Source organism: Saimiri boliviensis, chromosome 5, assembly GCF_048565385.1.
Source record: "Saimiri boliviensis isolate mSaiBol1 chromosome 5, mSaiBol1.pri, whole genome shotgun sequence".
Classification (NCBI taxonomy): domain Eukaryota; kingdom Metazoa; phylum Chordata; class Mammalia; order Primates; family Cebidae; genus Saimiri; species Saimiri boliviensis.
In genome coordinates, this window is record NC_133453.1 from 83,020,765 (window position 1) to 83,039,966 (window position 19,202).

General features: G+C 43.0%; 2 non-coding genes across 2 annotated transcripts; one reads left to right on the forward strand and one right to left on the reverse strand.

Annotated features, from left to right (window-relative positions):
• Nucleotides 1-7,783: 7,783 nt before the first annotated feature.
• Nucleotides 7,784-7,854, forward strand: TRNAG-GCC (transfer RNA glycine (anticodon GCC)). The gene has a single exon. It is a non-coding gene; the product is annotated as a tRNA-Gly (tRNA).
• Nucleotides 7,855-8,134: 280 nt separating this feature from the next.
• Nucleotides 8,135-8,206, reverse strand: TRNAA-CGC (transfer RNA alanine (anticodon CGC)). The gene has a single exon. It is a non-coding gene; the product is annotated as a tRNA-Ala (tRNA).
• Between the last annotated feature and the right edge of the window lie 10,996 nt (nucleotides 8,207-19,202).

The window sequence follows — 19,202 nt, forward strand, 5'->3', positions numbered from 1 at the left end:
ATGTACACTGTTGAGTTTTCTGTGAATAAAAATAATTAAAATAAAAATAAATTGTCTCTCAAAAAAAAGATTAAGAAAATTTTAAATAAAAGTTGCAGTATTTGTATTTACATGGAAATTTTTATGAAGGGAAACACAGGGCACTGATAACAATGGTTGTCTCTAGGAAAGGAAACCCAGGCTCTATTGCCTAGGCTGGAATGCAGTGGTGTGATCTTGGCTCGCTGCAACCTCCACCTCTTGAGTTCCAGAGATTCTATTGCCTCAGCCTCCCAAGTAGCTGGGATTACAGGCACCTGCCACCACACCTGGCTAATTTTTGTATTTTTTTTTTTTTTTTTTTTTTTTTTTTTGAGACGGAGTTTCGCTCGTTACCCAAGCTGGAGTGCAGTGACACGATCTCGGCTCACCGCAACCTCCGCCTCCTGGGTTCAGGCAATTCTCCTGCCTCAGCCTCCTGAGTTGCTGGGATTACAGGTACGGGCCACCATGCCCAGCTAATGTTTTTTTGTATTTTTAGTAGAGATGGAGTTTCACCTTGTTGACCAGGATGGTCTCGATCTCTTGACCTCGTGATCCACCCTCCTCGGCCTCCCAAAGTGCTGGGATTACAGGCTTGAGCCACTGCGCCCCACCTAATTTTTGTATTTTTTGGGAGATACAGGGTTTCACCATGTTGGCCAGGCTCATCTTGAACTTGTGACTTTAGGTGATCGACCTACCTTGGCCTCCCAAAGTCCTGGATTTACAGACTGAGCCACTGTGCCCTGCCAGGCATAGTTTTCAATGCATACTCTCGCATACCTATTGAATTTTGCACCATACATGTGGATTTCTTATGAAAAAAAACATATTTTAAAAGACCAAAATAACTTGGGAAGAAGAAGAGAGAGCTTTAGGAAGGGAAGTGAAAGGCTATTTCTGCCAAGCGCACAGCTCTAAAGTATTTGAATAAATGCTTCAACGAGTGATGAGAGTCAAGAGAAAGGTAAAGAATTCCCACTCACATTTCTTCCACCATGAGGACTCTGTATGGATTTAAAATTAATTCAGTGTTGGAATAAGGAAATGATTGAATTTTCCAAAATTAAAGAAGGAAGAAAGAAAAAAAGGAGAGAAAGAAGAAGTAGGGGAGGAAAAGGAAAAAAAAAATGCAATTGTTAGCAGCATGCAGGATGACAGAGGAAATCTGAGGTTTCCTGGGTATCCCGGGGAGTGACTGATAATTGTCTGCACTGGGTTGGAGAGACTGGCTTGAGGAGGAAGGAAAGAGTCAATACCATCTTAAAATGAGAAATCAGACTTGTTGACTAATTGGACATGCTTGAGGACTAGGAATGAGCATATCGTGAGCAGGATGATTTTGCAGTGACAGCTTTCCAGGAAAAATTGCTGCATGCTCAACATCTGCATGCATCTGAGAATTACACCTGGACTCTTCATTTCCATGCCTTGATTTTAATCCTTAGGAAAGTAGGCCTTAGGGTACTACTTGTGATTCTAAAATGGAATAAGTAATGATTTAATTCCCAGCCAGTAAAGGGCAATCCAAATGACTGGCTCCACCATTTCCCTAGGGCTAGTTTGTAACCTGGGACAGAAATAAGCTGTGTGTATTAAATCAATACAATCAAAAAAAAAAAAAAAAAAAAAGGCATTGCTTTGGTGACTTTATATTATATGAACTATTTCTGTTTCTGAACTGTTTACTTCTTCAGATGATATAAGCCTGGCCACTTTTCTATGATGAGCTAACACCAGCTAGGAACCTGGTGCCTTGAGCAAGTGTTCCGAGATATTATGATGCAACTTACAAGCCCATGCTTGTGCCACTGGGTGTCACAATGGCCAGGGCTGCTGCAAAGAGAAGATTGTGTAACACTTCACAGTGCTCAAGGGCTTTCGTTCTCTCTACCAGCTTCAGTGGGAGCCTCTTATCTGAGCATGGGAGCAGAGCAGACCAAGGGAAGTGTTACTGGGTGTCACGCAGAAGGCACTATTGGCTATCCTCTGATCTCTTCAAGCTTGACCACGTGGATAATGAAATCACTGCCTACTACAGCATTACCGATGTGAAACGGGATTACTACACACTGTATCTATGAAACACACTGACACATGTATTTGTCATGTTGCATTATTCAGAATTAGCAAAAGAAGTGGGGCTCTGCCTGCCTTCACAGATGCCACCACCCTGCTTCTGCACATGTGGCTCCTCAATTTCTGTCATTCCCTAAGGCTGTGTCCTCAGCACTCTTCCCTCTATGTGATTTTCTCCATTTTCACATTTTTGCATTTCACCTCTCAGTCGATCGACGTCCAAAGCCACTTCTGTAGCCTTGATTTCTCCAGGTGTTGACCTAACCACCTAGCGGCCACCTCCTCCTACTTACCTCAAAGTCAGAATTCCCAAAAATGAGCACTTCCCATCCCTTTCCTTCCAGTATTTTCTCTTCTTTACTTTTCTGCCCAACACCACAAGTCTATCAATCATTTAAGCTAGATTCCTAGATTAATTTTTCTTCCTCCTTCTGCCTTGCCATGAACCTCATGCTAGAGCCTTCACTGTGGTTCAAGACCTCATCACCTTTCTACTCCTATTCTAACCACCTCCTGAATGGATTCTCTATTTTTAGTTTCTCTTCTTTCTACTTCTCTCTCACACTGTTGCCTGAATATTCTTTCAAATGCTTTGATTCTTCTTTGCAACAGAATTTACCTTATTCCAACAAGCTGGGAATTTGTCCCAAAATTTTTCTCATGGTTTATTGTTGTGGCCTTGTAGTGTTATCATTGACAAATTTCTCTAAACTTTTCTTTTTGTTTTTTTGGAGATGGAGTCTCCCTCTCTTGCCCAGGTTGAAGTGCAACGGCATGATCTTGGCTCACTGAAACCTCCGCCTCCTGGGTTCAAGCGATTCTCCTGCCTCAGCCTCCTGAGTAGCTGGGATTGCAGGCACGCACCACACCTGGCTAATTTTTTGTTTTTGTTTGTTTTGTATTTTTAGTAGAGATGGGGTCTCCCCATGTTGGCCAGGCTGGTTTCAACCTCCTGACCTTAGGTGTTCCACTCGCCTCAGTCTCCCAATGTGCTGGGATTACAGGCATGAGCCACCACACCAGGCCTAAACTTTTCTTAGACTTTAATATTATTAGTCTGTATCACATCCTGGGTAATGAGTTCTCTAAATTTGCTATGTTTGGGGTAAAAGAATTTCTCAATTTGTGTTAAGATTCTAGCAAAATACTGCTCAAACTAACTTCAAAGGCTCCTTTTGTTGTTGTTTGGTTTTTTTTAAGACAGGGCTGAAGTGTAGTGGCACAATTATAGCTCAAACTATAATTGTGCAGCCAGCCTCAAACTCCCAGGCTCAAGCAACCCTCTAACCTCAGTCTTTCCAGTAACTGGAACTACAGGTGCGCATCACCACACCTGGCTAATTTAATTTTTTTTTTTTTTTTTAGATGGAGTCTCACGCGGTTGCCCAGGCTGAAGTGCAATGGTGTGATCTTGGCTCACTGCAACCTCCACCTATTGGGCTCAAGCGATTCTCCTGCCCCAGTTTCCTGAGTAGCTGAAACTACAAACGCATGCCACCATGCCTGGCTAATTTTTTGTATATATTTTTTAGTAGAGACGGGGTTTCATCATGTTAGCCAGGATGGTCTCCATCTCCTGACTTTGTAATCCATTCACCTCGGCCTCCCAAAGTGCTGGGATTGGAGGTGTGAGCCACCACGCCTGGCCAGGTTTTTCTTTTTCTTTTTTTTTCTTTCTGTGGAGACAAGGTCTTACTATGTTGCCCAAGTTGGTCTCAAACTGCTGGCCCAGTTGATCCAACTGTCTCAGTCTCTCAAAGTGTGAGGATTACCGGTGTTAAGTCACCACAGTTGGCCCACCACTTATTGTTTAAGGGCAATTTACTGACTCATATAAACACAAAATCCAGAATTTTTTTATTATCAGGCATGGCTGCTTCTTGGGGCTCAACATCATGTTAGGAATACATTTGTCTCTTTCTTCTGGACAATCCAAACTATACACTCAACCTGTTTGAACAACCCAGCAAAAAGATCGTTTTTACTTAAAACTTCCGCAAAATACTTTCAGCAAGGATTTTCATTGTCCCAGCTTTAGTCACATACCCATCTCTAAGTTAAGTACAGTGCCAAAGGAAAACATTTGACTAGAACTATTTTACACACTTGCTATTGTGACAGAGCAATATAGAAAAAGAGGCAAGTTAGCCTAACCCAAATCTCAAAGTATTGATTATCTACAGAACAGAAGCTTTCTTGTGCCAGAAGGAGTTGGGTGGACTGCTGAATGCACATGTGTGCAGGCACGTGCGCGCGCACACACACACCTTGAATGCTTTTGTCTACATGTAACAAAATGCTGAACTCAAAGATACTTAAACAATAAAGATCTTCAGTTTACCTAACCAAAAGTCTGCATGAAAAAAATTTCAGGACGGTGTAGAGCCTTTTTCTATTTTCCTGCTGGATCATCCTCTGTCTCCTTATACAAGGAGAAAAGAAAGGGTAAGAGAGATCTTCCATATCGTCTTTCCCAGAAACTCCTAGCTAACTATTCTTGCCCTCATTGGCAGGGATTCAGTGAAAAGCACACCTCAGATCAATTTGGAAAGAAAAATGAGATAATTGACTCAGTACACCACATTTGTCCCTTGAGCGAGGTAAAGTAGAATGGGCTTTTAGCAAGAAAAATATAAAAATAGAGGCCTTTGATTAGGCCACTAGTAATGTTTTACATAAGACTGTACTGTTCTGAGTTTTTTTTTTTTTTTTTTTGAGACAAAGTCTCTCTATGTTGCCTAGGCTGGAGAGCAACGGTGCAGTCTCCACTCATTGCAACCTCTGCCCCCTGGGTTTAAGCAATTCTCCTTCCTCAGCCTCCCGAGTAGCAGGGATTACAGGCACTTGCCACCATGGCCCACTAATTTTTTGTATTTTTAGTAGAGATGGGGTTTCACCATGTTGGCCAGGTTGGTCTCGAACACCTGACCTCATGATCCGCCCACCTCAGCCTCCCAAAACACTGGGATTACAGGTGTGAGCCACTGAGCCCAGCTGGTGTTTTTTCTTTTGTTTTGTTTTGAGACAGGATCTCACTCTGAGGCCCAAGCTGGTGTGCAGTGGCACACTCTTGGCTCCCTGAAGCTTGGACTTCAGCCTCCCACTTGAACTTCACCATTGGCTGGCAAGGCCTCACTTTTATTGCCCTTCTCCCTCAGTTCCACCAGCTAGTTTTAAACTATTTATTTCCCTTTTTTTATTTGGTTACAAGTTCAAAATAAAAACTTTGAGAAGTCCTGAACTAAATAATATAAGTTTATTTAGATTTCTGAAGTTAGGACTCAAAATAAAAAGCAATCTTTAGAGAATCTCAGGGGCCTGGCACAGTGACTCACGCCTGTAATCCCAACACTTTGAGAGACCAAGCAGGGAAGATTGCTTGAGTTCGAGTTCGAGGCCAGCCTGGCTGGCACAGCGAGACACCTCTCCCTTCTCACCAAAAAATAAAAAAAAAATTAAAAACTAGCTGGGTGTGGTGGTGCACACCTGTAGTCCCTGCCATGAAAGTGAGGCCTCACCAGCCAATGGCCCTCTGAAAAGCTAGATCACTTCAGAATGGGTTTGTTATTGTTGTTGTTTTTGAGATGGAATCTTGCTCAATCTCCAGGCTAGAGCGTAGTGGCGCAATCTCGGCTCACTGCAACCTCCGCCTCCCGGGTTCAAGCAATTCTTCCACCTCAGCCTCCCGAGTAGCTGGGACCACAGGTGCGTGACATCACGCCCGTCTAATTTTTTGGTATTATTATTATTATTATTTGAGATGGAGTTTCGCTCTTGTTACCCAGGCTGGAGTGCAATGGCGCGACTCGGCTCACCGCAACCTCCGCCTCCTGGGTTCAGGCAATTCTCCTGCCTCAGCCTCCTGAGTAGCTGGGATTACAGGCACGCACCACCATGCCCAGCTAATGTTTTGTATTTTTAGTAGAGACGGGGTTTCACCATGTTGACCAGGCTGGCCTCGATCTCTTGACCTCGTGATCCACCCGCCTCGGCCTCCCAAAGTGCTGGGATTACAGGCTTGAGCCACCACGCCCGGCCCAGAATGAGATTTTAAAACCTCATTTCTTTCATTTTAAAGAATAAAGTTAGACGTAAAATGAACTGACCTCGTTCTTCCATAGGTTATTTAGGATTATAGTCAGATTCTCTGATACCCGAATCCCTTCATATCTTTTATGTCTTTATAACTCTGTATTTGTCTTCTGATTCTGCTCTTCATCCACAAACTAAAAAGTCCTTAAAGATAAATCTTTTTATTTATTTATTTATTTTGAGACAGAGTCTCGCCCTGTCAGCCAGGCTGAAGTACAGTGGCGTGATCTCAGCTCACTGCAACCTCCAACTCCAGGGCTCAAGCAATTCTTCTGCCATAGCCTCCCAAGTAGCTGGGATTATAGGCGTGTACCACCACGCTCGGCTAATTTTTGTATTTTTAGTAGAGAAGGGTTTCACCATGTTGGCCAGGGTGGTGTTGAACTCCTGACCTCAGACAATCCGCCTGCCTCTGCCTCCCAAAGTGCTACGATTACAGGCATGAGCCACGGCTCCTGGCCCTTAAAGATAAATCTTTATGGAGAGGTCATTATATTATTTCAGTAGCCTTTTATGATCTTTCTCGAACTCCATTCTATTATTCTTAACGTCTAATGTCCAAAACTACACGCAGCATTTTGAGTTTCAATATACAGTGACCTATTTGGTTGTATGCTGAACAGGGCAGGCCTAAGCACTCCTACACTGAACATAACACTGTGTGTACCAATCTTGTCTCTAGAGCCTCAGTTTCCTGCCTCATGGGATTGAAGTCCATGTGTAGTGTACTTACATAGCCTGGCGCATAGTTACTGGTATGTGCTAGCTATTATTTTCTCATAACTTTTCCCCAAAATCTTCTTGACCAAAGATTCAGGAAATTGTTAGAAATTTCCCTTCCAGAGATAAAAAGCAAATGTTGCCTACATCCACAGCCTTCTATATTGTATTTAGAGTCATTTCCATAAATGCATTTCTTTCACTTTAGTTTTTCCCCTTCCTGTATCTTTTGTTGTATCATTCACAATTTCACTTTCCTTGGAAACTAAGGGTAAAGGATCAGACTCATACTATTAAGAGTTAAAAGGAAGTTCCCAAATGAAAGAAGGGGCAGCTTAGAGAATTCAGGTAACTTGGCTAGAGTCACCAATATTTCAGGTTTCCTATGCAAATCACATAGCTCCAATTTACCAATTTCCAAATTATAAATTTAGGTCAGTCTTCAAATTTCTGTTCCCTGTTTCTTTGCCTCTATTCCCAATTTCTAACGAATCTCCAGGATGTATTTTGTCTGAATAGGTAAAATAATAAAAGAAAAACACGGCAGGGGGTTGGGGGAGAGTTGTTATAAATTATCTAAGTGTCTGAAGATAGGCTAGGTGTTTGTGTAATTCTGTGCAGAAATAACAAAATCTTCTTTTGCCTCCTTCACCGCAGAGAGTTTTGGAAGAAAGAATCTCATAAAGTTCTACAGAAGTTGTAATAAATTTTTTCGTAAATGTTAATGTTTTCCCAATATTTTATAATTATGTGATTAAAAGTTTGTTTTCTCTAGTTTTGAATACACACATACATAATTGTTACTAGAATACAATCATTACCAGGCCGTAAATTTCTTTTAGTAAGCAATAGAGCGGTTAGCTCTCCATGAGCATTGGTGGTTCAGTGGTAGAATTCTCGCCTGCCACGCGGGAGGCCCGGGTTCGATTCCCGGCCAATGCAGTGTTTAATCCTCTTTTTCTATGTGGTTGTCACAGGAGCCCCAAAGTTCAGTAACAGGCTTTAAACGCTGGCCTCATGCAAATAAAGAAATGCTAGCCAAAGCGAATTCACTATTTCACTTTTACTTCAAGCAATTGAAAAGGTTGTTTTACTGAGCTTCACTGATTTTTTTTTTTTTAGCTTTCCTTTTCTGTTATTTTCGGGCGGCCTAGATGTGAACAAACTATATACAGGTAATAACGTAAATGTTCCAAAAGGAAAAATTAAAAGGCGGCTGCTTTGGAGATGCCGGGGATTGAACCCGGGACCTCACACATGCGAAGCGCGCGCTCTACCACTGAGCTACATCCCCCAGCCGAAAGGTCCTTTCCTGGTATCTGTATTCATTCGGTCTGTCCAGTGCTAAATTTTTGTATTAAGATTTTTATTTTTCAGAATTTATATTGGTGAGTGCTTCTGAAGTATGTTTCTTTCTTTCCCATACCCACCCTAGGTTGTTTCCATGGTGCATTCAGTCCTCGCGCAACAAGCTGGCAACGAAACGCTCAGTGGGGACCAATGAGGCCTCACTCCTGAGCACTTCTGCCAGGTGACCAGAACCTGGGGTCGAAGAGGGATCCCGTGCCCTGCGCGGCCAGAGCAGTCGGGAGTCCCAGGTGCCCACTGCCTGCCCGAGCTGACATCGCCCCAGGCTTACCGCGCAGGCGCCGGAGATCCAGAAGGCCGCGGTGGGTCCGGCCTCCGGCTTTGCTGCGGATCGAACCCCGGTCCAGACCTCGAGCCCGGTCCCAGCGCCCGGGCCTCGCCGCGAGCCTCACCTCTGGTGCCCAGGAGACTGGTTCCTGGAGCAGAAAAGTGGAGACCTCTTCGCACACGAAAACTTTATGGATTTACCTGAACACCCTTCACCCCCGAAAATAAATGCACCTCTCAGGAAGACCACGTGTTCACGCCAAATCCTCATACCTGGCTTATGTAGGGGTTACAGCCAGATGACCCCATGCAGATAAAAATAATTTACAGTTTGCACTTCATTTTCGTGGGAGCTCAAACTGAAAGAAAGAATGTGACATTACCGCTCTCCCTGTAGCTTAATCATACGTAAATGATGATAAGATCGGGGCAGAGGACTTGCTCCAGGTAAATTTTTTTTTTCTTCTTTTGATATTTACACCCTGGGCCAGTCTTGGGGATTAGTAAGTGGTGATAATAATGTAAGTCATTGAACATCTCCTTTGCTATCCTCTGAACCCTCTCTAACCACTAATGGTACCCAAGCTCCAAATTAAAAGACTACCCCGAGTCCTGTTCCCTCTGAAATTGCCTCTCCAGTTGGCTGATTGCTAGGTAAATCGATGTGCTGACTTGCAGTATAGTGAGATGAGGTGTGTTTGACTTTTCCAGTGCAGTTTAAGCTAATACCACTCCAGGCTGAGTGATGGAAGCCTCAGACACTCCGACGGGAGCAGGGGGGAGTCTGGTGTGGAGGGAGCTGGGTCACCATCACTCCGGACAAATGACCATTTGGTCAGCAACCCGAGCCAGAACAGAAAACAGAGGTTTCAACATCATTCTGAGTAAACCTCAAGTTTCACAATCAACTTCTGAATTAAAAATAAATAAAATATTGTGTTTGCTTACAGTAATTTAAACAAATAATGGCTCATAATTGAATTTCGGTTTAAACTAGAACAGGACACAGGCTGATCTAATTCAACTACAATACAGAATGTCCAAGAGGACAGTTATTGAAGAGCTCTGCTCTGCCAAGCGTGAACATTTCCAAATCACCCCCTGCATTCCATCCTCAGGCACTAGAACATGGACATCTTCAATTGATTCTGAATCGGCAAATGGGGACACAGCCATTTCCACCAAATGCAAATTAAAACTATACTACCCTGGTTAACTGTGAGAAAAGTATGCTTGGCCTCTGGTGATGTCAACTTTGTCATTTTTGGGGGGATCCTCTTCCTCATGGTATAGCTTATTTCTCCATCACCTGAGGCCTTCTGTTTTGGGGACTTTTTTTCTCAGGCAATTCTGAAATTTCAGAGCCCAAAAAAGATCTCTTTTAAATGCTCACTCCTCCCATTTCACAAGTCCAGGGCTATGTAGGTGCATCTGATAAAGTAAATGAGGCTGATTTCTAAAACCAACAGAAGATGTAAAGTTGATTTAGAGCTCTAAAGCCAACAGAGGATGTGAAATTGTTTTACTGGCCTACCTTAACCAAAAAGGCTCTGACTTAGTGGGTTTTTTCAGCCACCATGGCTGATGAGAGAGGTGATACAGGAGGTGCACTTTGGGACTGGGGGCTTTTTCAGGAAAACTTGATCCAGCTCTGCTCAAATATGTAAAGACAATGACCAAATGATATGGTTTGGATCTGTGTCCTCACCCAAATCTCATGTCCAGTTGTAATCCCCAGTGCTGGAGCGGGGCCTTCTGGGAGGTTTCTCATGAACGGTTTAGTACCATCCTCTTGGTACTGTCCTCACACAATAGTGAGTGAGTTCTTGCGAGATCCGTTTGTTTAAAAGTGTGTGGCACCTTTCTGCAGTCTCTTTTTGCTACTCTGACTGTGTGAAATGCCTGCTCCTGCTTTGCCTTTCACCATAAATGTTAGTTTCCTGAGTCCCAACCCCAGACACTGAACAGCTGCTAGCATCATAATTCTTGTATAGCCTGCCTAACTGTGAGCCAATCAAACCTCTTTTCTTTAAAAATTACTGTCTCCCAGCCAGGCGTGGTGGCTCATGCCTGTAATCCCAGCACTCTGGGATTACCGCTGAGGCAGGTAGATCACAAGGTCAGGAGATCAAGACCATCCTGGCCAACATGGTGAAACCCCATCTCTACTAAAAATATGCAAATTAGCTGGGAGTGGTGGTACATACCTGTAATCCCAGCTACTGGGGAGGCTGAGGTGGGAGAATCATTTGAATCAGGAAGTAGGAGGTTGCAGTGAGCTGAGATCACGCCACTGCACTCCAGCCTGGAGACAGAGGGAGACTCTGTCTCAAAAAAAAAAAAAAAAAAAAAATTACCATCTCTGGCTAGGCACGGTGGCTCATGCCTGCAATCCCAGCACTCTGGGAGGCTGAGGCAAGTGGAACACCTGAGGTCAGGAGTTTGAGACTAGCCTGGCCAACATGGTAAAACCCTATCCCCACTAACAATACAAAAATTATCCCGGTGTGTTGGTACATGCCTGTAATCCCAGCTATTCAGGGGGCTGAGGCAGGAGAATCACTTGAGTGCAGGAGATGGAAATTGCAGTGAGTGGAGGTGGTGCCACTGCACTCCAGCCTGGGCAACAGAGCAAGAATCCGTCTCAAAAAAAAAAAAAAAAAAAAAAAAAAAAAATTACTGTCTTGGATATTTCTTTTTGTTGTTGTTGCTGTTGGTTTGAGACAGAGTCTCACTCTGTCTCCCAGGCTGGAGTGTAGTGGCGCCATCTTGGCTTACTGCAACCTCTCTCCCCCGGGGTTCAAGTGACTTTCCCACCTCAGCCTCCTGAGTAGCTGGGATTACACGTGTGTGCCACCATGTGTGGCTAATTTTTGTATGTCTAGTAGAGGCAGGGTTTCACTATGTGGGTCAGGCTGGTCTCAAACTCCTGACCTTGTGATCCACCTGCCTCGGTCTCCCAAAGTGCTGGGATTACAGGCATGAGCCACTGAGCCCAGCCTTTGGGTATTTCTTTATAGCAATGCAAGAATGGCCTAATACAGCAAATATCGAAAATTATGGAATATTTAAAATCCAGTTCTAGCTGGGCACGGTGGCTCAAGCCTGTAATCCCAGCACTTTGGGAGGCCGAGGCGGGTGGATCACGAGGTCAAGAGATCGAGACCATCCTGGTCAACATGGTGAAACCCCGTCTCTACTAAAAATACAAAAAATTAGCTGGGCATCGTGGTGCATGCCTGTAATCCGAGCTACTCAGGAGGCTGAGGCAGGAGAATTGCCTGAACCCAGGAGGCAGAGGTTGCAGTGAGCCGAGATCGTGCCATTGCACTCCAGCCTGGGTAACAAGAGCGAAACTCTGTCTCAAAAAAAAAAAAAAAAAAAAAAAAAAAAAAAAAAAAAAAAAAATCCAGTTCTATCATCTGTGCTCCCCACATCTCTCTTGGTTAGAGACAGACAGACTTCCCCTATTCTCAGTCTGTGTCACACACATATCATTCACAAGGTGTGATGATTAATATGAGGTGTTAACCTGATTGGATCGAAGGATGCCTAGATAGCTGGTAAAGTATTGTATCTAGGTGTGTCTGTGAGATGTTGCCAGAGGAGATTAACATTTGAGTCATTGTATTGGGAGACGGAGACCCGCTCTCAATGTGGGTGGGCACCTTCCTTGGCTGCCAGTGCAACTAGAGCAAAGCAGATGGAAGAAGGTGGGATGAGCTGGCTTGCTGAGTCTTCTGGCTTTTATCTTTCTCCCATGCTGGATGCTTTCTGTCCTTGGACTTCAGACTCCAGGTTCTTTGGGTTTTGGACTCTTGGACTTACACCAGTGGTTTGCTGGTGGCTAGCGGGCCTTCAGTCACAGACTGAAGGCTGCCATAATTCTGAAAGCGGAAGACTTCTGCCAGAGCTCCTGGCACTCAGGAATTTGCATTGCTAGAGGGTGAAAGAAGCTTACTCATGCCAACTTCTCCTCCCTATTTTTCTTCACATAAAATGAAACTGGTGGAGACAGGTGTTCAAGTGCTAAAAACAAGTATTTCTTAACTTCATGTATTCTGTTTCCCTGTCAGTTTCCCTACTTTTGAGGCTTTTGGACTTGTACTGAGCCACTACTGGCTTCTTTCTTTCTCACCTTACATACAGCCTATAGTGGAACTTTGCCTTGTGATTGGTGTGAGTCAATACTCCTTAATAGACTTCCTTGCTTATATACATATATCCTATTTGTTCTGTCCCTCTGGGAAACCCTAACTAATACACAAGAATTGACCTTAAACCCCCTTTTGAAGCAGGTGACATCTACCTCTGGCACTGTTTTCACATATCTTGCTTTAGCTCCTGGCATTTTTTATCCAGGAGGTGTTCAGCATCCTTCCCTGAGAGCTGGCTACAAGCTAAAATGTTTTTTTTTTTTTTTTTTTTTTTTTTTTTGAGACAGAGTTTCACTCTTGTTACCCAGGCTGGAGTGCAATAGCCCGATCTCGGCTCACCGCAACCTCCGCCTCCTGGGTTCAGGCAATTCTCCTGCCTCAGCCTCCTGAGTAGCTGGGATTACAGGCACGTGCCACCATGCCCAGCTAATTTTTTTGTATTTTTTAGAGACGGGGTTTCACCATGTTGACCAGGATGGTCTCGATCTCTTGACCTTGTGATCCACCCGCCTCGGCCTCCCAAAGTGCTGGGATTACAGGCTTGAGCCACCGCGCCCGGCAAGCTAAAATGTTTATTCCCAGTCCAGGTAGTGGTTCTTACTCCTGACTGTACATTAGACTCACTGAGGAAGGCTTTGAAGAATGCTGATGCTTGCTTGAACCTAAACCAAGACCAATTAGATCAGGATCTCTAGGGGTGAGTTTGGGCATCAGTATCTTTAAAAAAAAAAAAAAAAAAAATATATATATATATATATATATATATATACACACACATATATATGTGTGTATATATATATGTATATATTTATATATACATATATATGTGTGTGTGTATTGTGTGTGTATATATATATATATATACACACACACATATATATGTATATAATTTAACAAATGTTTAATGTATTCAAGGTGTTGTACAACATGATGATTTGATATGTGTTCACTGTATAATTATTACCACACTCAAGTTAGCACATCCATCACCACCTATGCTGTACATTAGATCCCAGAACTTGTTCATCTTATAACTGAAATTTATACCCATTGACCAACATTTCCCCATTTGATCCACATCAATAGCTTTTAAAATTCTCAGGTGAGTCCAATGTGCATCTAAGGCTGAGAGCCACTAGCTTGAGAGCTATCAGCATGCCAGCATAAGAAGTGTATTATGAAGCCATTGGTTCTCAGCTTTGGCTGCACATTGGAGGTACCTGGCAAGCTTTAAAAAAATATTGATGCCTGGATCGCACCTCCTAATCTACTTATTTAATTGGTAGCTGTTTTGAAAGGCTACCCAGGTGATTCTAATATGCAGACATGGCACAGAACCACTGCATTTGAGCATACACTTTCTCAAATTCTTCATTGAGTGCACAAGCACTTGAAGTTGCCATAATTCTGAAAGTGGAAGACTTCTGCCCAGAGCTCCTGGCACTCAGGAATTTGCATTGCTAGAGGGTGAAAGAAGCTTACTCACACCAACTTCTCCTCCCTATTTTTCTTCACATAAAATGAAACTGGTGGAGACAGGTGTTCAAGTGCTAAAAACAAGTATTTCTTAACCTCATGTATTCTGTTTCCCCCACTCCATAATCATATTACATGAATGAATTCCTCCAGTGGGCTGTCCCTGATGATTTGCTGGACATTAAAAGGGCTCAAGAAGAGGTTGGGTATGGGCCGGGTGCGGTGGCTCACGCCTGTAATCCCAGCACTTTGGGAGGCCGAGGCGGGCGGATCACAAGGTCAAGAGATCAAGACCATCCTGGCCAACATGGTGAAACCCCGTCTCTACTAAAAATACAAAAATTAGCTGGGCGTGGTGGCGCGTGCCTGTAATCCGAGCTACTCAGGAGGCTGAGGCAAGAGAATTGCCTGAACCCAGGAGGCAGAGGTTGCAGTGAGCCAAGATTGTGCCACTGCACTCCAGCCTGGTGCCAGGCGACAAAATGAGACTCTGTCTCAAAAAAAAAAAAAAAAAAAAAAAGAAGAGGTTGGGTATGGTGGTTCATGTCTGTAATCCCAGCACTCTGAGAGGCCAGGGCAGGCAGATCACCTGAGGCCAGGAGTTCATGACCAGCCTGGCCAATATAATGAAACCCTGTCTCTAATAATAAAAATAAATAAATAAATTAATTTTTTTAAAAAAGCCAGGTATGGTGCTAGGTGCCTGTACTCCCAGCTACCTGGGAGGCTGACATAGCAGAATAGCTTGAACTCAGGAGGCAGAGGATGCTGTGAGCCAAGATCATACACTACTCTCCAGCCTGAGTGACAGAGTGAGACTCTATCTCAAAAAAAAAAAAAAAAAAAAGCTCAAGAAGAGACTAGGAGATGGGTGGGGAGGAGAGTCATCTTGGCATCAGGGAATGCCAGTACTTGAGACTTGCTGGATGAAAAAGGACTGGATAGCTTTACTCAATACCTACAGGAACAAGTAGTTTTTTGAAATACATTATTTTGCTCCTTGGGGCCACTACAGCTAATTATCATTAATACCAACCCGAGGGCCAAAAAAAGCTACTGATTACATTTCATTCAGAGAAAGTTAATAAACATTACTCTTTTGAGAAAGTACCCCAAAGTGAAAAATTATAGTGATCATAATTTGCATTTAGAATTAAAAGTATTATTGAGTAATAAGATAGAGCGTACTTGGAAAGATGCAAATTCTATAATTTAGATGCTGTTTACAAATAGATGGAAACAGGAGATACATATTTGCTATACTTTGAATATGTCCTCCAAAAGTTCATAATTTGGGAACTTAATTGCCATTGTAACAGTATTAAGAGGCAAAGCTCCATCTCTACAAAAAAACACAAAAATTACCCAGGAGTGATGGTATGCACCTGTAGTCCCAGCTACTTGGGAGGCTGAAGTAGGAGGATTCATTAAGCCTGGGAGGTCAAGGCTGCAGTGAGCCAAGATCATACCACTGTACCTCAGCCTGAGTGAAGAATGAGACCTTGTCTCAAAAAAAAAAAAAAAAAAAAAAAAAAAGGTATTTTAAAACTGGAAGAAGAAAAATAAATAGCTACCTTTATGAGGTAGAAACGATTTTTGCAGATTTAGGTGATCTGCTCAACTATGGGTGTTTCTATATTCTAATGGTACTAGTCTATTCATAAAAGACAGAAATAGGATATGTAATTTCTTATGGTGAGCTTTGACTGAGGTCTCATTTTATCAACTAGTTAGCCCCCGATGAGATTAGCTATTGTATTTTATTCTATGAATTCCCCGTAGCACTAAGCACCCACTGGGTTGTCAATAATCATGTTGGCTCACAATTTCATGCGGGAGATTGGCCAAAATGGGGGTTAAGGGTAAATGGGCAAAAGGAATTCTTCTGTGGTGATGATGATATACTAAAGCTGGATTATGGTGATATTTGTACAATCTAGTAAACTTACTATCACTTAATTGTACAGTTAAGAGGGGTACATTTTGTGATATGTAAATGATAACAAGTAAAAAAGGGGAGATATGGAATGGAATGTATTAACAATGGGATGGGATTCATGTGACCAAGAGGTTACTTATACAGACTGTGTAACTCAGGGGTCCCTGACCCTCAGGCTGCAGGAACCTGGCTGCACCACAGGAGGTGGGCGGCTGACAAGCCAGCATTACTGCCTCAGCGGTAGCATTAGATTATCTAGCAGGTTTTCTCTAATAGATGCCCTGTTGCCAACTGCCCATACTAAGGATGTAGGACTAGGTTGCCAGCTCCTGATGAGAATCTAATGCCTGATGATCTGAGGTGGAACAGTTTCATCCCCAAACCATACCCACCCCTGCCCCTGCCCACTCTCCCACCCCCTTTTCGCCCCCACCCAATTCCTGCCTCCACCTGTGGAAATATTGTCTTGCACAAAACCAATTCCTGGTGACGAAAAGGTTTAGGATCACTGGTGTAACTGATGTGAAAAGGAAAAAGATGAAAGACAATGGTTTCTTGCGAATGTATACAGAAAGGAGAAAGCTGTTACAGAGACGGGGGAACAACTATTAAGTAAAAACCCATAACTGTCAACAGGGAGTGCTGTGTGTCAGGTGATGAACCAAGCAGAGGCGAACACAAAGATAAACCTGACGAAATCCATAGTGGAGCTTTGCGTAGAGTATTAAAGGAGGAAACAAACACTCGGGAACATTGTAACTTGCCCAAATTCACACAGAGACCTTCAAAGCAGAAATTAAACCAAGGTTATTTCAACCTTAAATTTGTACCCAAGGCTGTGTCATTAGTGTAAGTCTGAAGAAATGCTAAGACTGTGTTAAATACTGCTACTTGTCTCCAATATATTTTCTCCTTTCTTTTTAAAAAATTTATTTATTTATTTATTTATTTATTTATTTATTTATTTATTTATTTATTTATTTTTAAGAGATGGGGTTTCACTATGGTCTCAATCTCTTGACCTCATGATCCACTAGCCTCAGCCTCCCAAAATGTGGGGATTACAGGCGTGACCCACCGCGCCCAGCCATCTTTTCTCCTTTCTATTGTAATAACACATTTGCCCCAAAGAATTAAAAACAAACAAACAAACATATGCTCACACATTTTTTGTTTGTTTGTTTGTTTGTTTGTTTGAGACGGAGTTTCGCTCTTGTTACCCAGGCTGGAGTGCAATGGCGCGATCTCGGCTCACCGCAACCTCCGCCTCCTGGGTTCAGGCAATTCTCCTGCCTCAGCCTCCTGAGTAGCTGGGATTATAGGCACGCGCCACCATGCCCAGCTTTGTTTTTGTTTTGAGATGGAGTCTCGTTTTGTCACCCAGGCTGGAGTGCAGTGGCGTGATCTCAATTTAATGTGGTTCAAGTGATTTTCCCATCTCAGCCATCCGAGTAGTTGGGCTACCAAGCCCTGCTAATTTTTTTTTTTTTTTTTTTTTTTTTTTTTTTTTTGAGACACGGTGTCGTTCTGTCACCCAAGGTGTAGTGCAGTGGTGTGACTTCAGCTCACTGCAACCTCTGCCTCCTGGGTTCAAGTGATTATCCTGCCTCAGCCTCCTGAGTAGCTGGCATCACAGGCATGCACCTCCACACCTGGCAAGTTTTTGCATTTTTTTCGGTAGACACGGGGTTTTACCACGTTGCCCAGGCCGGTCTCCAACTACTGACCTCAAATGATCCACCTGCCTCGGCCTCCCAGAGTGCTGGGATTACAGTTGTGAGCCACCACAACCGCCAAATTTTTGTATTCTTTGCAGAGACTGGGTTTTGCCATGTTGCCCAGGCTGGTCTTGAACTTCTGGGCTCAAGTGATCCACCCGTCTTTGCCTCCTAAAGGGCTGGGATTACAGGCGTGAACCACCGAACCTAGCCCAGATCTCCCTCCTTAGGTACACATCCCGGAAGTTGTGAGCCTTATTTCCCCTCAGGTCCTATTAGATAGGACTTAGTCTAGTGGTTCAATCTAGCTGCAAAGTGAGGGTTGAAACTTAAAAAGGAAGGCCACACCTGGGCAGGCGGGAGCAACTTAGGTGCTAGATAGCTGTGGAGCCACCATGTCAACACTGAGCTGTCTGCATCTGGACTTTTATGAGAGAGAAATAAACTTTCTACATGTTTAAGTCGCTTGATTTGGGTTCTCTATGTCCCACAACAGAACCTAAATCCTAATTATTAAAAAAGAATGATTCTCCCTGGGACAAAAATAAGTATATAGACATATGTTGCCCTTGTGATCCAAACTGACATACTTTGATGAGAAGCAGTGTTTTCAGTGCTATCACACTCTGTCAGGGCTCTCTTGCTTTGAGTAACTCTAACCTTTAAAGGCTGAGAAAGAAGCTGAACAGGTACAGCCAATGAGAAAAAAGAAAAAGCAGAACAATAAAGTTTCAGGGATCCCAGTGGGAAAAGACTAGCACCTGAGAAGTCAGGTAAGAGACACAAGATTTAAAATGTCTGTTAGATTTAGTGACATGAAGATCATCAGTTACCTTTAATAAGTTATTTTGCTACAAAACCGAATGTTAATTCTTCTAATATATGCTGTACAATTCAGTCATTCTCTTTGGGAAGTTGTCTAGTTTTTGTTTATCTTGTCTATTTCATGTTCTTTACCATTTCAAACCTACCTTAAGCTATTTTTTTTAAAGCAAATTTATTTGGAAATAAATGAGATCCAAGAAATCGAGAAATAACAAGACACATAAATATGTTTAAGTCAAAAAAATTTTGCAGATCAGAAAGTTTCCCTTTCTTCTTTTTTGGTCCTGAAAAATAAAACATTTATTCGTTTACTCAGTGAACATCTATTGAAAATCTACTGTGTGCTAGGCATTATGCTTGGGGCTGAGGATAAAACAGTTATAAAGTCAGAGCTGTCCCTACCCTCACTATATTTAGGGTCAAGGTGGGGGGCAACCAAATATAAAGAAAGCATCAGTGGTGTGACAAGGTCTAGCATGGTGTCTCATGCCTGCAGTCCCAACACTTTGGGAAGGTGAGGCAGGAAGACTGGCTGAGGCC